The following is a 17,902-nucleotide window of genomic DNA, read 5'->3' as shown; positions in this document are numbered from 1 at the left end:
CGTTTTGCATAGGTTGGGCATTTCTACCCTCGCTGATCAACTTAGTGCCAACTTCTGCATTCATTTTCCTGTCTGTAGTTGTGCTGTTGATCTTTCCCAAGATACATATTTCTTTTCTGATTTGACTCACCCAGCTTCCTGAGAGAAAGCTCAGCTTATTCAAAGTACTCTAAATCTATTTATCCAGGCAAATATTTGGACACGTAAAGTGGTGTTAAAATGCTATGAAGTCTATCAGGGCAGGAGAGCAAACAAAATCTATGAGATTTAAAGCTGCTCCTCAGTGTGCTTTGTCTGAAAGTATTAATTGGCAAAGAGCAGTGTAGAAATTTGATGCATACAGGCACATGCAGTGATTGAAAGCTTTGTTTTTGTCTGAGATCCATTCTCATAGCACTAAACTTATGCTTACTATGCTATCAGATGCTTCACCACGAAGGGTATTTGAGCTTAGGTAACTAGATGTAGATTCTCCTCTGTGCCACTGCTTCAGTCTTTAAAAGCCAAGAGTTGTCACAAGCTGATGGCTGTGTAATGGATTCCTCAAAATCAACTTGTATCACAGTCAAACTCGTCAAGTTCTGATGTTTTATCCTGAATAGATCTGGTGTCTGAAACATTCCCAAAGAGAATTTCTCATGCAGTTTCTGCTCAGCCCCGCTCTGTAGTGTGATGGGAGTGCCCATGGAGCAGGGCTTGTTGCTGTGTTGGAGCAGGACAGGCACTGAACCTGGAAGAGAAATGTTTGGGAGGAAGCACTGAGCACTTTGGACTGGTCATAAACTCCAGTTTATGTTTTGATCAAGTTCAGTTCAACAGGTCTTTCAATAGAGGCCTTCCAATATGTAAAGAGGGGCTGTAAGAAAGAAAGGGAGACTCTTTAGCAGGGTCTGCTGTCACAGGACAAGGGGAAGTGATTTCAGACTAAATGAGGGGAGATTTTTGTTAGATATAAGGAAAAAGTTTTTGATGATGAAGGTGATGAGGCAGTGGCACAGGTTGCCCAGAGAGGTGGTGGTGCCCCATCCCTGCAGACACCCAAGATCAGGCTGGATGGGGCTGTGAGCACTGATGGAGCTGTGGGCATCCCTGTGCACTGCAGGGGGTTGGATCACATGGCCTTTGAAGGTCCCTTCCAATTCAAAATAATTCTATGATTCTAGGTCTTGACAATTATATACTGTCATCATGGAAGAGACTTTAGGAGAGGATCCTCCTGTCTCTCAAACAAGACTAACTTCTAATTTCTGAATGCTTGTTCTCTAAACTGTTGTCTGAGGCTGCTTGAGCCTGTGTGGAGTGATGGGGGGTATAAATGGCCATGTAAGTGATAAGGAATTTGGCAACATTTCCTTGCTGCCAGGGCTACAGATGTGAAAAACTGGAGTTTGTTCTCCTGTTTTGGTTTTAAACTTTTGGACTGCCTGAGCTGAAGTATTTCTTATTGGTTCTGTAATTCTGCAATGAAGGCAGAGGCCTGAATTCATATGTTGTGGTTTTTATTTGCATTTTTACTACAGTTAGTCTCATTTCCTTGTTGCTAAAGGCCATTAGAGAGGAGTTGGATGACTTGTCTAGGTTTCTGCTTTTTGTAATTTTCCAAAGCTCTATACATAATAAATCAGGCACACATTTTCACTTCTGCAATTAGCTAATCCACAATGCAACAGAAGCAGCAGAATTGATTGAATATGTCAAGTTTTAAGCCTCAAGAAAAAAAAAAAAAACACACAACAAAATAAGCCTATTTGTGCTGATGCTTCCCAGAATGGTCCTCATTCTTACACAAATCTAGCCATGAAATTAGAACAAGTAAAGATTTTGCTACTATACCACCCTTCAGTCAATCCTACCTTGTGCTTGCAGTGAACTTTTGATGTGAAACATTCAAATGCAGTCCAGCAGAAAAACTATCAGAGACATTGTCTACTACGGACATCTTGACGTGCTAATTCTAACTCTTCCATGGCAAGGCCTTGTCTTTTTTCTTTATGAAAAGCCCTCTATCTCATTGCTTTTCTATCTTTCCTTAACTAAGAAAGCCTTAAGCAAAGGAAACATTGCAGGAACACCTCTGAAGCTGCTGACTGGCAGTGAGCAGGGTATTTAGTCAAACTCATACTAAGCTGCATTTCACAAAGAAGCTGATTTCAGTATCACCTCTTTTCTTAAATAGAATTTGAAAGTCCTCTCTTGCAAAATGGTCTCTGTTAGCACAACCTGTAAGGTTTCATACTTGGTTCTCTCTGTATCACTAAGTACTCCTAGCTCACAAGCTGCTAAACTAGAAGCAGGTTACATAGATTATTTTTGTAATTTCTATGATTTAAGTAGTATCCTTGCTTGTGACATTTTACCCCACGAGTTTATCCCCCTTTTTCTTTGCATGGAAAGTTCTGAGTTGTTTCTTATGTAGGTAATGCTCTGAGGTACCTCTGCCCCTTGCTGGTGTGCTCAAACCTGAATTTCTTCTGCAGATTAGGCTCAGCTAGATTTTGCAATTCTGCTTTGGAAAACAATGCCACAGAGACACTGCTTACACCCCAAATGTGTAAAACTCTGTGAAATCGGCCTTACAGATGCGTGAAACCTGCAGGCAAAGTTTAAGGCTCACACTGGCCAGTGTGAACTGGTGGAACATGGGATTTTGGCTTCCTTTACAAGTTCCTAACAAAATTCCTAAGGACAAAACTCATGTTACAATATAACTCACTAACTTCAGTTATTTTCCTGCAACATTCTTCCTTAGAAGTTACTGCGGATGGAGTGCTGGAATCCTCCTTTCTTCCAAAGAAAGAGCATTGGCAGTCCCAGCTCTCTGTAATTGTTTCCCAACTCTGTTGTACACCTGCAAAACATTGCCTGCAGCAGAACTTCAGAGACCATTAAAAGAACATTTTTTGTGAAGATGAGAGATTTTATGCCTATTTAGTGAATGTAAGAATATTAATGGAATAAGGTATTAATTATCAGTGAAAGAACAAATGTAACTTTAACAGCATGTAAAGATACTGGAACGTACAAAATCGCTGGTGATGTTTGAAGCATAAAGCTCTAAAAATACATAATTAAAACATACATTTACAGAGGAGAAAGAAATTGAAGTATTCTTCATTTAAATAGATATTTTCTTGACTTCATAGAGTCTTCTTGCTTTGAGTTGCAAATATCTCACATGTACTGTGTTTTCCATGATCCGTTTGTACTTATTTGCTACTTTCAGAACCTGCTTTCTGGGCTGACACACAGAATGGCTTCCACTGAAAGTGTGTATAGAATCAGAGGGTTATTCCACACCTGTAAACTGGACAACCATCATGGTAAGTGCTACATGGTTTTGTGACTAAAGTAGTAGATGACTGCTGAGGGAAAATAGGGCTAAGTTTTGCCTGGTCATGATGATGAAAATCAACCAATGACTTCACTGTTTAACACCAACAAAGGTTAGGACATGAGGCACAGTAAATTTTCCTTTGGACTGTGCTTGGTTTAGTCCCTGTAGTGCACTGCCACAGGTCTCTGGTGCACCCAAGGCCTTGACAAACTGCACTTGCACTGCTGGCCCTGTGGATGTCACACAGTTATCTGACGAACAAAGTACTTGTTTTTACTGGCTTGAGCAACTGTCACGGGTCAGGTCAGGGAAGCAGGAGACAGTTTCTTTGGGAGATGGTTTGTCTGCTCTTGGAATCATCCAGGCATGACTCACAGCTTTGCTGGGCCCTCTCTTTGCCCCTTCCACGCAATCTTTGGAAGAAGAGAACAGGGCAGGGCAAGGTGCTTAGGGAGGGCTGAGGCACCCTCCGGCTAACTGCTGCTCTGGGCTGGGAGGAGCAGCAGGTTGGGCTGCCTCACTCCAGTGTGGGGCTGATGGGTGAGGGGCACAGATGAGACCTGCACCCCAGACACCACAGCAGCTCATGCAGATGTGTCATAGAGCAGGGGAGGTGAGCTCTCGTGTGTGGGGTAGAGAGAATCATCTCATCAGTTTGGATGCATTTATTAAAAAATGTGATGTTCGTGAGACAGAGCTTTTTTACAGTGCTCTCTTCATGCTGAAAGAAATGTCAGAAATCCTACGTAAGCAGGAGATGAGACGAGAAAGCCCTTCACCTGATCTTGTAGTCGGTAGAGAAGGTCAAAAGGCCACAACCTCTTTCCTGTCAGAGCAGAGCTGCTGGCAGGACCTGTGCCCTTACCTGACCTCTTACTGTGGTGATGGAACTGTAGACAGAATGATGGACAGCATGAGCATAATCCATCCTGATAAGGTTTTCTGAGCCTGTCTGGATGTTTGAATAGTGATAAGAGAATCAGTGTGAGCCTATGGAAAGCAGCAGGAGTTTTTTTCTATGGACTTTGGCCCAGATTGCACCCTATGATGTTTCAATTTTTTGGTTCCTTTTTTGCTTAGAGAACTGCAGTGGAGGCTCCCATGGACAGCCTGTCTCCCAGCTGGCCCCACATCTCTAAAATATGCAAGGAAGATGTGCTGGAAAGAAATATCACAGTAACATCCTCCTAGTGAGCTGCCATAAACCCATGCGTCTTTTGGAGCTTAAAGCAATGTTACATGTGAAAAAATATCAGCAAATGCTTTTCCAAAGGCAGTCAGATACTGTTGTTCTTTATTGGCTCAGATCTTTGTTGCCTGGGGCTATCTGAGTCATTCCTCTTGCTAAAGTGCAAGGATGATTTCCTCTCTTTTAGTGTGAGAAGTTTGCGCTCAGAAGATGCATTTATGAAGGACCGAAAGGAGCTTAGTTTGGCTGCATGGCAAATGGCAGCTTGGCGTTACCACTGCTTCATTACCTTAAGGTGGTTCTTACAAGGCAGTTCCATCACAGCTCTTGCTGCTGCTAGAAGTCTGAGCTCAGGTCTTTGCACACTGATGTGCTGCAAAATGTCCATCCTGCACCCACTGCTGCTGTGCTGGTAACAAACACCTTGTGAAGAAGTGCTTTTTTCCCCCCAATTAGTCTTACTAGATTTCACTTGTGTGGGTGTTTGCCCATATATTTCCTATTTTAGTGACTCCAAAAAGATCAAATAGGGCAGCAAAGGAGTATCAGGGATGTGATAAGGGAGGACAAGATGCTTGGGCAGGACGGTTTGAGGCACAGCAGAATAAATGTGGGGTTGGAGCGGGACTGAGCAAGGGGTCCGTGCTGTCAGCCTGTTCTACTGCTAATGAAAATCAGTTTTGTGCACAGTCCCTCTGAGAGACATTCCTCTGCAAGCCTGGGTACACCAGTTTTGTGCTCCAGACCTCTGCCTTGCTCCAAAATTGGCAAGGCTATTTTGGATATTAGTAGCTAGTGAGGAATGTCAGAGCAAGGCAAGGATTGTAGGGAGAGGCAAAACCTTTTATTAACTGAAGAGATATGATTGGGGAAAGAAAAAAAAAAGAAGCATTTTTTGACAGAGAAGTCTGTCCCTGCTAGACATAGCAGGCTGTCTCTTAGGACAGGGTTATCCTTCAAGTGGGACTTTGGGAGATGGGCAGGTAACAACAGCAGCCAGATTGGGGAAAGTTTCTGCAGGTTTGCTGTCAATAGCATCCAGCTTGCTTTTCCTGAGAATGTTTTTCCTTAAATCTCTTTTCCACTTCAGCCTTAAAAATGGTTGGAAAATTAGATTTTATTGATGGAAGAATTGCACATGAGGCTTTGCTTTCACCCACGTCTTCTATGGAAATAAGTCTGCTGCAACCTGACTTCTTTTTCTGGTGGTGCTAATCCTTTTTGGGTTGGTTACTCAATGCTAACTGAAAAATAATAACAACTTTGTGGAAAGTGGGGCTGTCCCTGAGCATGCTGTTTTGCAAAAAACTCTTTTTTTAGTGGTGGTTGTGGGGGAAATATTTCACTGGAAAACTTTCATCCAGTCTTGATTTGATTTTTGCCTTTCCTCAGTTTGGCTGCAACTCAGATTATTTGCTGTGCCCCCTTCCTCTCCATCTGCCACTCTCTAATGGGAAATAAATCTCCAAGCTCTTCTGTTCCTTACCTTCCTGTACATCTCCTCTCTTGCTGACTTGCTGCTGGAAATCATACAGCTTCTTTCACAAAAAAATAGATCTTCCATTTATATTTTTTCCCCAGAATCCTTTTTGATCGTGTCAGATACAGAAATGCTAATTAAAAAAAATAATAATCAAGGGTTTAAGAAGGCAAAAATCCTTCAATTCCTAACTACAGTAAAGATAGGATATGTTTTTTCAACAGAGGTGATGCCTTGGCATCTCTCGTTCTTACAACCCAAACTGTCCTTTTTGAGAGCATATGTTCCTCACTGTTGAGATGCTGCAGGTTGCTGCCCATACCAGAGTGGAGTGTCTGGCCATGAAATCCCCCTTCCCCAGTGAGCACATCCCCTCTTGGCACACTTGGTGGAAGCAGTGCCAGATTGCAGCATGATGGGACAGGCTCACAGATCCGTGTGTTCTTGCTTGCAGGCAGCAGGAAGATGGGACACAGTCAGGAGCGCCTGTAGGAGTAGAAAGGTGTTGTTCTACATTAACCCCTTGTCAGTGCAGAACTGCACCTGAAGTCATCTTGCTTGCATGTCCCATGGGAGGATGAGGTCCAAGCAGCACGGTGTGACTTCAGCTGGGGCAGTGCCATGAACCCACAGCTCCTGAAAGCCCCGTGGCTGTATCAACCAAACATAACTGCGGTGCTAATCGTGGCTTTGGGAGCTGAGGTACTGTCAGGGTCCAAAGGCTGATGGAACACATTGCAACCTTTCAGGCTGCTGTGTACTTTAACCCTCTTGGCTCTCCAGTGGCTCAGGAGGGATTTTCATCCCTCCTGAACGTCTCCATCTGCTATCAGAGACACTGAGACGTGCTGCAAGCGTGGAATGAAATGTAAGGGGAGAAGGGAAAAAACATTTGATTCCTGTCAGGTAGATGAAAACTCAGTTCTTCTCCTTTTCTTCCGTGCCTCCTGGAGAACACACTGTATGTAGAAGGTGACCTTTTGTCTCTTTCCTCCCTACCCGAGCTGAAAAAGATTCGGCTGACACATCCGATGACAGATAGATACCAGCATGAGCAAATTGTGCTTGAACTTGCTCCAGAGAAAATTGTTAGCAGGCACGGGCACGGGCTGGGCTGCGTTAGGGAGAGCACAGATCATAGTCAAATGTTTGTGTCATTTGCAAACGCCGCTGTGAGGGGATGTGGGGGATGAGCAGATGAGCATTTTGAACTCTAAAGGTTACTATGGAAAATGTGAAATAAGGCTCCATGCTTGACTTCTGGGGGAGATTCTCCATTTGGGGAAAGTTCAGGGGAAATCAGACTAATTCCAGCCATTTGGATTTTTTCTTTTTCTTTCATCTTCTGTTTCATTGGTTTTATTTATATTTTTCCTTTTAAAGTTGATTTCTTGTTCATTTTTCTGCCCTCCTTGCAAAAGGTCCTGAAATCTCAATTTTCAGAAAAGCTTTGGGTTTTTTTTGTTGTGTTTTCTGTTTTGCTGATAGGAATAGAAGCAAAGAAGAACAGATTAAAAACAAACAAACAAACAAAAACATTTTGAAGCTGTAGAATCTAATGATGACAAGAGATCTCTGATCACAAATCCCAGATATAAAAAAGAAGTTTAAATGCAAGCATTTTGAAAGCATACCCAAATAGCATTTCTGGGCTGATCGATATGAAAGGCCTCGATAACTCGTTAATTCACTGGGTTTTAATGAAGAATTGTTCTGGCCACCTCTGTCATTCTGTCGCTCGTGCCTTCCTGCATCCTGCCTATGTACAAGTCTGAACCCTGCCAAGCTTTGCCCGTTGGGCAGCGTGGACTTCCTTCCCAGCTGTTATTTTAAGAGATGAAGAATATTTTGGGATTAAATACACAGCTCGTTAACATCTCTCTTTCCTCTCTCTGTGTCCGTGCCTGCCGTGGTGATCTCATGCCTCTCCATCCCTCCACCTCAGGAAGATCGGCATTTACAGGCGGTGCTCACTCATCCTTCAGCAGCATCCCTCTCTCTGCCTGGTGCCTATGGGATCTGTTCAGGGCACATCTATTAGGAACCTGGCCTGCGCATCCCAGAAGACAGCAAGAGATGGATGGTGCTGGCATGCGGCCACTTCAGAGAACAGAGCTGGATCAGCCTGCCAGGGACGGGTGCAGACAAATGGAACCTGCAGGACAAGCATGCCATTACCTGCTTTGCCAAACTCATTACAGAGAAGTTGTGAAGTTCCAGTATGCTGCTCCTGGTCTCTGAGACAAAGCTGTCAGCTGGTTCGTGAATAATTCCAGGAAACATTCAGGTGGGGCTGGAGGAAGTGCAGCTTTTGATGAGGCTGGTATTCTTAGTGCTGCTGACACCAGGGACTGTGGTCTCTTGTGTGATGGCTTGATCGACAGAACAGCCTCTAGCAGGGGGTTAGATGGGAGCACAAGGCACCCTGGGCATCCTGCCCTGAACCTTGCATGTCCTGCAGCCACATTCTCAGCCCTTGTGCTCTGATCCCTGCTGATTCTTGAAAAACACCAAGTACAAGTGTGGGAGACTGAGCCAAATCTGATCTTAAGCTGTTATTAAAAGCCAGCAAAATCCGTAGTGTTATAAAAACCTTTTCTCTCAACAGAGAAATAGAGCAGTCGTTGGATTACTTGGTGAAATGCCTGTATTCAAGATACAGGAAGCTATTTTGGCCTTGGCAAATTGGTTAAAGTCCGATTACAATTTCTAAAGGAGGTAGATGACCACAGCTTAAGAGTGAATCCAGGTAAAATTCCTTTATAAGACATAAAAAGCTTCAACAACAACCAAAAAAAGGAACAGCTGGTAGTGCCAAACCATACAGTTCCAAGCCCCAGAGCTGCTGCTTCATATTCCTAAGAGCAATCTCTTGGCATTGACCCACTATAGCTTTTTTGGGCCACAGGGCTTTGTCTTCTGGTATCCCCAACCTGCTGTGCTTTGATGTCTGGGAGGAAGGATTACTTGGGCAGGCAGCTCTTGGGGCAGTGTGTGCAGACTCATTCCATTAGCAGCAACCATAGGATTGCCATTGCTGAGGTGGTCCCAGCACTTGCAGCCAGCAGCCTGCAGCCAGAGCCAGCAGCCTAGGGAGCAGCTGTGGGGACGGAGAAATGCACTGAGACACTGATAACAGCCATGAAGGCTTGTTTGGATAACTCACCCCTGTGATGGGCTGTTTTCAGAAATGACACATTGATATTGAAAGCCTTAAATGTTCCTCAGGCAGGCTGACAAAAACCGCACACTTGTCCTCGGGCTGCGCTCAACTAATAAAAAATGATTTTATTTGGTTCTTTTGCTGCTGCTGCTGCTGCTGTGGAAAAACAACCCATATTCACAGTGCACCAGAGGGCTGCAGACATGTTTCTCATCCTCTGGGGCTTTTCTGGGTGCGCCCTTGCTGTGGTTCTGAGCCTGGTGCCACGTGCTGATTGTCCTTTCTCCATCAGGCAGCTCGTTGTCAGCTGGCACCCAGCATGCTGCAGGTGAAGATGGAAGCTCCAGCCCCAGGGAGGAATAATGCTGACCCCACATCAGCACCAGCTCCTCACACCCAGCAGGGATCAGGTGCTCTGGGGTAAGCTCCTGACCAATGTTTCATTTTCCCCACTTCATTCCATGTCTGTCTAACAGACAGTATGTAAGTATATTTTGACCCAGCCGGTTATGTGTGTGCCTGGTGGCAACAAGCAGTGTTTTGCTTTGTGGGCCAAATTTCTCCCTGTTTTTCTGGGTCCTTCACAGACACTGTGTGGGATTCAGATTCCTAACTGCTCCCTAACTGTGCTTCTCTGTGGTGCCTGAGCTTTGTGGTCATGATTTTATTTTATTTAATGACCCAGAAGCATCATACATCCTCTTGTTTTCCAGTCGGAGAACTGAGGCACAGAAGAGCTGTGAAAAATTTCCACTGAGGTTTCTTTTTCTGAACTTGAAAATTGATGAGGCTGATTATTTATTTGTTTACAGCACTCATCTCTCTAGCTGATTTTCACGGCCTTTGCTACGTTCACATCTACAAATCTGGCCCTGGATATCTCAAATTGTGAAACGATTTACCATGGAAAAGTTAAGTCCTTGTTTGTTTCAAGGTTTTGTGACAAATGACATCAGGGTCTTATGCACCAGCGTCGTCTTCCCTTTAGAGTCCTGATCCATGGCCAGAACACCCCACTGTTCTGCGCTGAAGGAAGGACCCAGGGCCCTGCTGTGAAATACTTCTGACAATTAGCTGTGATTTTGAAGGTGTTATTTTGTTATTGCCCTCCTGCATTTGGCTCAATGTCCGTTCCTCAAAACCCAGTTAAGTGCGAGGGCTTTGGTGACAATGTTGTAGAGGACTACAGTTCCATTTTGAGACATTCAAGCAGAACTTCACTGCCTAAGCCCTGGGATGATAAATGGGAATTTTGTCAAAATCTTGTTACTGAAACTGCTGGCTTAAGCTTATAATGTTTCCTGTCTGATTATGTACATGGTTGGAGAGTTAATTTACTCTGTAATTAACTGCTTGACTGTTTGCCCTTGCCAATCTTCTTTCCCTATGTTGTCTTTTATGACAAGAGGCTTAGTTTTCCAACATGCATTTATCTTTCATTTGTGTTCCTGCTCCGAGACACCACCTAGCTTGTTGATGTTTCAGAAAGTGGCTGATACAGCCTGCCTGGTTGCAGTGATCTGTGCCATACTGTGAGTGTTGTTGGGCCACTGAGGCAAAGACTTTGCTGGTCATCGTTCTTTCTTCTCTTAAGCAGGTTCTTGCTTGAATTTTGTGTGTTCGGTGCCCTGTGGAGTCTGGGTTGAACCAGAACAGGGATTTCAAATGTCCTGGGACTTCTGTAATGGTTGGGGATAGCCCATGGAAAATGATGGCAGGACAGAACCCTGTAGCTCAGTACTCTTCTCCCTTCTTAAACTCCAACATATGTTTTATAAAATCAATCTAACATCTTAACCCAGCAGCTTTGAAGCCCAAGCAGCCTCTTGCCTTTGTTCCTCTCTAGCCTGAGCCTCTCTGAGCCTGATCATAACACTACATCCTTTCTCAGCTGCTTCTCCAGCTTTCAGCTGCTCCAGGCTATGATGAGCCACCACTCATGCCTGCCAGCAATTTCAAAGGATTTCTTGAACGTCAGTATCATTTGGGATGCTTTTATCCAAAGATGTGTTGTCTACAGAAGGGCTCCTGTGAGATGGAACGCACCAGGTGGCATTTTCAAAATGGTCTGTGTAGCATAGGATCTCAGGTCCCAGTGAGCACCAGTAAAGAAGGATGTCTTGATCACTGACGTGCTATTTGAAATCACTGCATGTTGTCTCAAAGAAATTGAGGCAAATGATAAAACACCAGTACACAAGGATTTGCATTTCTGTCCTGTTGTCCAAACCAGAAAATTATCTGTTTATGTAGACAGCAAAGTTGTTGTGTGTTGTAGTTGCTGAATGAGTGGTTTAGTGAGAAATATCTGGGGGATGGAGGCTTGGGATGGAATGAAATTTTGATTATCCATTGGTCTAATCAGAAGGCTGAAATCATGGAATCATTAAGGTTGGAAAAGACCACTAAGATCCCCAAATACAACTCATCCCACTATGCCCACTAATCATGTCCCTCAGTGCCACATCTCCATGTTTCTTGAATATCTCCAGGGATGGTGACTCTACCACCTCCCTGGGCAGCCTGTGCCAGTGCAGCACCACTCCTTCTGAGAAGAAATTTTCCCTAATATGTTATCTGATCCTCCTCTGGCACAACTTAAAGCCATTACCTCTTATCCTATCACTAAATGATGGCTTTCAGGACATACCCTTCCTCTCCAGAAGAAACAAACCTCTAAAAGCTATGGTCTCTCTCCAGGACTGCCAGGGACTAAGATTCAGACCTTGGGTTATGTGAACATGAAGCTGCTCTAGAACTGCTTCATGAAAGACTAAAATAGCTAAAAGCCTCTCCCTGCCCCGACAGCAGTCACACTTCACTGATGAAGTGCAGAATTGCAGGTTGTGAGCCAGTGAGAGGGCTGCTTCAACATCTGAGCAGGTGGAGCAGAGGACGGCTAGAAACCTTCCAGCTATGGGAAATCTGAGTCATGGAAGCCATTGGATAAATTTAAATACATTATTCTAGCTTGGAGGAGGAAACCATCTGGGTAAGTAGAGGGACATGCGTGTCTAACTAAGAGGAGAGCCCTTTCAAATGGCAGAAGAACTGTCCTGAGCCTGAAAATCTGGTAGACCCAAGATAAAAAGACCAGTTTGTATGTTACTGACATAATGTATGCATTTCAAGAATCCAGCTATGGATTATATTATTATATTATATTCAAACATTTAAAAAAGTGATAAAAGAATTTTGCTGCAGTTTGGCAGCTGTATGAAACAAGAAGGCCTGGAAATTTCATCAGAACATCACATTATAAAATCTCTTTTAAAGACTTTTGAAGAGATCTTGTGTTTGAACTCCAAATTCCAGCTCTGCTTTAGACAAAAAGCTGGGAAAGTAATGGGAAAATCTTTCTGTGGTTGGATTGCAGTGGGCTGAGGCTGGTAAGGCAGTCTGGCTTTTAACTTGGTTTAGAGTCAATGCTCTCATCTGCAGCCTGGCTCATCCCTGTGGGTTGAGGGTAATGGCCAGGGGGCTGAGTGGTCTCCTTGTGTCTGCACCCACTGCCACAAGGTGCAGAGCGACCAGCCTGGAGCTCTATCTCTCTCTCTTGTCACTGGCCTCAAGTGACGTGCAAGTGGGAATGCAAGATTTGAAAAATCCATGAGGGTACTGCTGGAAACTATGCAGAGACCCATGGGGCTTCCTCCCCACCTCAGCTTTAAACAGTAATGGTAATCTGAAGTTTTATTATATTGTTTTGCAGGCATAGATCTCCAAGCCCTGTGGTATGGGCTCATCAATGCCATCTTACAGATGGGGTTGCTGAAGCACAAAGAATTGAAATGGCTTCCCTGGAATCATTAGGTGGGCAAATGGCATGGCTAAAAATAGAGTCTCAATATCCAGGCATTCAAGCAACCCATTGCCATTCCTGACTTGGAAGAAGGGTGCCAATGATGTTAGTTAAAGCAGGTAACAATTACTCAACTGCATGCAGTACTCAGTCCTCTTGGTAAGACGTCTTCCCAAGTACTCCACCTAAATCGTTCCAATAACCCAACACTGTTTTGGAGAAATATATTGACAGAAAAAACAGCGAGCCACATATGGCTGTACTGTCCGTCAGTCATAAGAACCCTAATACGTTCAGAAGTTCCAAATGCCTTTTAAAGCTAATGGTCTGTGCACTAATAGCTCCTGGCCCTGGCATCCAGGCTAGCAGCTGGTGCCACTAATTGTTAGCCCCGAGGATGAGCACGTGTGCGGTAGGCAGGCGACTGGATTTCAGGAGCAGCAAAAGGATTGGGATGCCTGCCTTGCTAATCCTGCCGTTTGGCGTGCTCTTTAATCAAGATGAAAAGTCAAGAGACCGCGAGGGGCTAACAAACAACAGCTTTGGCTGATTACAGGAGCCCAGCTCACGCAGACCTGACAGGCATCGCCTGGAACGGGCAGCCCAGTAACAGCTTGTAAACCTGCCCCAGCTGCAGCTGCTCTTCTTCCCCAGCGGTGTCTGCCGGACAAGGCTGGAAATAGCATCAGAAGATAATATGTCTGTCTGGCCTTTTTGGGGATGCAGGATCTGTTATTTGGGGGGTGGATGTCAAATCGTATAAAAGCATCCAAACATCTCCAGCTAAGCCCAGCAGAAGTAAACAGGCTGCCTGACACAGGTCTGAGAAACGTCTGAGCATCACACTTCCTCTTCTCCTCTCTGGTCTCTGCCTTGTGGAGTGCTGGGGGAGCAACATTGCAAGGCAGAAAGAGCATGAGCACTAAAATGGGTGAAGGATGTTATCAGAGGGCTGGAGCCATTCAGGGAAGTGCCATGCACTGCTGATGGCAGCAGAGAGTGACCCAGCCTGTATCCAACAGGCAATGTGGAAAGATGGTGTGATGTCTAAGCAGTGCAAAGGGGTGGGTGCTACCTGTTCTCTTGGTGGCAGGAGGTTGCAAGGCATCCTCTGATGTTCCTTTTGAATCCTGCTAATTAAAGTTTTGATGCTCCCTGTGAAGCCTAACAGGTAATCTGGAGCAAATCTGAGCACCATCTGTCTTTGTCCCTTGAGAGTGAGCAGACCCAGAGCTGGGAGCTGCAGAGTCCCTGCAGTGGCTGAGAGTCTTCTTCTGATGCTCTGCAGGTGGTGTAGGTCACTCCGGTCTCCTGGATAAATCAGAGTAACTCCAAACTGAAAATCATTTAGGGCAAATCTTCCTGCTGTGATGACTAAGGATTTGTAGACCCCAGTACCAATCAGATCTCAAAGCTCTTTCTGTCTTTCCAGTTACTCTGTCTTGATGGGTCCAGATCATTCAACGCGTCACAGTGAGATACTGAAAGAGATCACCATCTTTAAGCATTCACATGATTAACCTTCCCACCACTCCCCAGAAATATCCTTTCCCATTACGCTCATGTCTGAGACCAAACCTTGCTCCAGATGGCAGTGGGCTGAGATGAAATTTTACTGCAGTCAGAGCTCACAGATACACAAAAGAGGAAAAATGTGCAAAATTGCAATGACAAGGTTGTTTGGGTATCGTGTGATGTTCCAGCTTTAGAGAAATCCATGCTTAATGTGCCTGCATGGCAAGGTAAACTAAAGACCATATAATTCTATTAAACCCTAACATAGGAAAAGGAGAAAACTCGTGTCTCCTGGCCTCCTTGTATCTGTGTACAGTAGAGCATGCTTTTACATGTGTTTCTTAGTCACTGGATGCTGAAGAATTAAGGGTAAAGTTTCCCTGTGATTTGGTTACTACAGAACTTGGGGCACGGCCTGTGCATTACTTGTACTTTCATTGGGCTGTGCCATGATCCAGAGCAGTGTGGTTATTTGGAGGTACATGGAGGAGGAAGATCTCTCTGTTCTTTCTTCTGCTGCTGTGTTGCTGTAGAGGAATCTCACTGTTTGTTTTCCTAGTCATGAGACTGAGCGTGAGATGGAGGATGAAAGCCCCTTCCAGAAGGCAAACTGGAGCTATGTATAGACTTTGTTTCATGCAATGACAGGATGAGAATCTGACATTTGGAGTGCTGGGGTGAGCTGCTCATCTTGGGCAAGGCAGGCACCAGTGGGTGGTGTCTTGTGAGCTCAAAGGAGAGTAAGGAAGCACTTCCCACTTGTGAGATGTGCAGCAGTGCTTTTGCTTGTGTGATGGTAAGGGTGTCTCATGGGGGCTGACGCCCTAACTGGGACAACTGGGAGCTGGTAGAGCTCCCAAATCCACCTCTTCCTCTCCCCAGATCCACCTTTTTTTTTTTTTCTTTTCCCCAACCTGTTCTTAATATCCTATTTCCAATCCTGGAGTATGTTGGAGTGTTTGAACTTTGGAAACATATCTTGTTCTATTCAGTGTGGGACTTCTCAATAGGTTAGCTGCATTTCAATACAGCATCATCTGCAGCAGTGCATTGAGGTTTAGAGCCTTGTATATTAAATACGCCAGCAGATACTTCTCACAATAGCTGCCTCCTTTTTCTCTGTGTATGAATAATGCAGGGAGTTCCAGATCATCTGTCCCTGTCATTGCTACTGCATATTGATATAGTCACAAGAACTAACCGTTAGAGAGCTGTGTGAGGATGTTCCCTGACCTTTCCCTTCTCCCCACCACTAACTCCTGTATTTTCTGTGGAGGCAACGAGCACTGTCTGCTGGCAGCAGTGTTTTGGTGGTCTGGATGCAATCAAGCACAAGTACTTCTCAGGAGGGTCACGTTAGTGTGGATCTCAGTGATCCTCTGACTTATTTCTATGATCCTCTTTTGTGCCAAACAGCAAAATCGAATTCCCCTTCCTGTCTCTGATCTCTGTCTCACATCACTGCAGGGTGCAAGTATCCTGCCCCACCTGCAGTGCTGTAGGAGGGCACAAAGGGGGGGCTGCAAGGGATCTGGGGGGTTTTAGTCCACCCCCTATAACTAAACCGCAGGGGGCTCCCATAGGCTGACCTAGGTTTTCAAAGTCTGAGTTTGCGGAGAGGCAAAGAGGTGTATGCCTCCTATAGCAGCTTTCCTTGTTGAAGAGGTGGAGGGAGCTGTGAGACAACCTTCTCTTACTTACTGAACATTCAGACTCATCTGGGGGCCTGCAGGTGACAGAAGTGAAGCGGATGGCACTGCACCCCTTTGCACTGCTGTCCGTGCCAACAGGGCTGGCCCTCCTGGATGCTCACGGATGTGTTAGGAGGAGTGGATCCTGAGGCCCCTGATGCAGCTGGCAGGCACAGCCACCACCTGTCTGCATGGGCAAATGCTGGCAGTTGCTGTTGCAATGCTCCGCTTCCCCTCTCCCTTGAAGCCACAGTGCAGCACTGCCTCCTATTCCAAACACCATTTTATTACAACTCCTCCTTCAGCCTGTTGTTTTCTCAGTGTGGATGGCAGCGACACGAGTTTGGCTCAGAGTGGATCTTCCCTCTCTGTGCCTTGCTATGGGTGAGCATGAGGAGATCCATGTCCTTGGGGGGGCAGTTTGGCAGAAAAAGGACCTCGCTGGGGAATGCACACTGGCACCCACAGGCAGAACCATAGTGAGGGTGCTGGGAGCCAGAGCCCAGCTGGCAGCTGGGTGGAAGTGATGGTGGCTTCCTGCAGAGAGGCACTGTAGGACTTTCTGGAATGATGAGGACAAGGACTTAGTCTCCCGGAGCTCTTCCAGGCACTGCCCCCAGGCAGATGTAATTAATGAGACATCCCGCTTTATGTAATAACATGTGTTGTGTGACTCACCCTAATGAGCAAAAACAATGCCACATGCCTCCTCATGGGACTTCTGGTCTTCATGTCCCAGTGTTTGCTATGAATTATGTAAGGCATCAGGAGGGATCTGTGAGTAATGTCATCTCTGATGATTCTGTCTCTCCTCAGATGACTCCAGGAGTCTGGTTAGCAGTTCAGGTCTGTTTTGGTCCTTCACCTGTGGACCTGCCAGCTTGCAAATTTCTCCAAGCTCTTGCTTTCTGCTTTCCTTTAGTCCTTGATTACATTTGTCAGAAAAGGAAGAAAAGCAAGTTAGCTTTTAAATCTAAGGTCAGTAGCCATATTCATGGCAGGATCTTATTCAGGTAAGTGTGTGGAAAGTGTGCAGGGTGTGCACAAGAGCCTTCTGTAATTCATGCTCCTGGACCTCACAGGCCCTCTCCCTTTTGTTGTAGGCAGAAAGCCTTGATTCATGGCATTCCAAGCTTCAGACAAAGTCGGTTGGAGCACCGTGGTCATGAACTCCATCACAGACTGGCTATCAGCAGGATGGAGGTAGGTGAAATGGATGGGAATTGCCAGCTATTGTACAGTGCATGACCTGCTGCAGACCCAGCAGCTTGATGAGTCCAAGGCTGATGCTTCTGTCGCAGTAAGAGTTCAGTGAAGAAGGAAGAAAGATGAAGGAAGGAAGCACAGGACTTTGGCTTCGGTGTTCAGAGGAATGGATAGAACAAATGGCTCAGTGGGTGGGGATTTTGGTAACCACTTCGATTTTGTGGTAAATTGATTTTTTTTTTTAAATTTTATGACTATTATTACATTTGTTGTGTTCACTTTTTCACTCAGTGCCTTGAGGTTGCACTGTGCTCTGGGTTTTGTGTGAAGCCATTCTTCTAGCTGCGGCCTTGGAACAGAGAGCCTGAAGGGGACTTTGGGAAGATTAAAGATTGCTTCGAGAGAATGAATGAGAGCAGACAGCCAGTATTTCCCAGAGCTAAGAGCTGGTGCAGAGCCTTAACGCTTTGTCGCAGCTCTGAATCTGCCATTGCCAGTGGCCAAAGGGGATAAAACTGAACA

General features: G+C 45.2%; 1 protein-coding gene across 10 annotated transcripts in view; it reads left to right on the top strand.

Moving 5' to 3' along the window:
- Nucleotides 1-17,902, top strand: part of MYBL2 (MYB proto-oncogene like 2) — a 154,161-nt gene that overhangs the window by 131,161 nt on the left and 5,098 nt on the right. For 9 of the 10 annotated variants that reach the window (XM_085242039.1, XM_085242038.1, XM_085242046.1 and 6 more), the window contains 5 exons: nt 3,224-3,320; nt 7,949-8,290; nt 8,612-8,752; nt 9,459-9,586; nt 17,278-17,377. The gene's annotated coding sequence lies outside the window, so the exon portion shown is untranslated. The remainder of the gene's footprint in view (nt 1-3,223; nt 3,321-7,948; nt 8,291-8,611; nt 8,753-9,458; nt 9,587-17,277; nt 17,378-17,902) is intronic. The other variant, XM_085242043.1, reaches the window with a different exon arrangement.

Source organism: Meleagris gallopavo, chromosome 22 (assembly GCF_905368555.1).
Source record: "Meleagris gallopavo chromosome 22, MGAL_WU_HG_1.1, whole genome shotgun sequence".
In the NCBI taxonomy this organism is placed as follows: domain Eukaryota; kingdom Metazoa; phylum Chordata; class Aves; order Galliformes; family Phasianidae; genus Meleagris; species Meleagris gallopavo.
The sequence above is the reverse complement of the archived record's forward strand: the minus strand, read 5'-3'. Positions and strand labels throughout refer to the sequence as shown.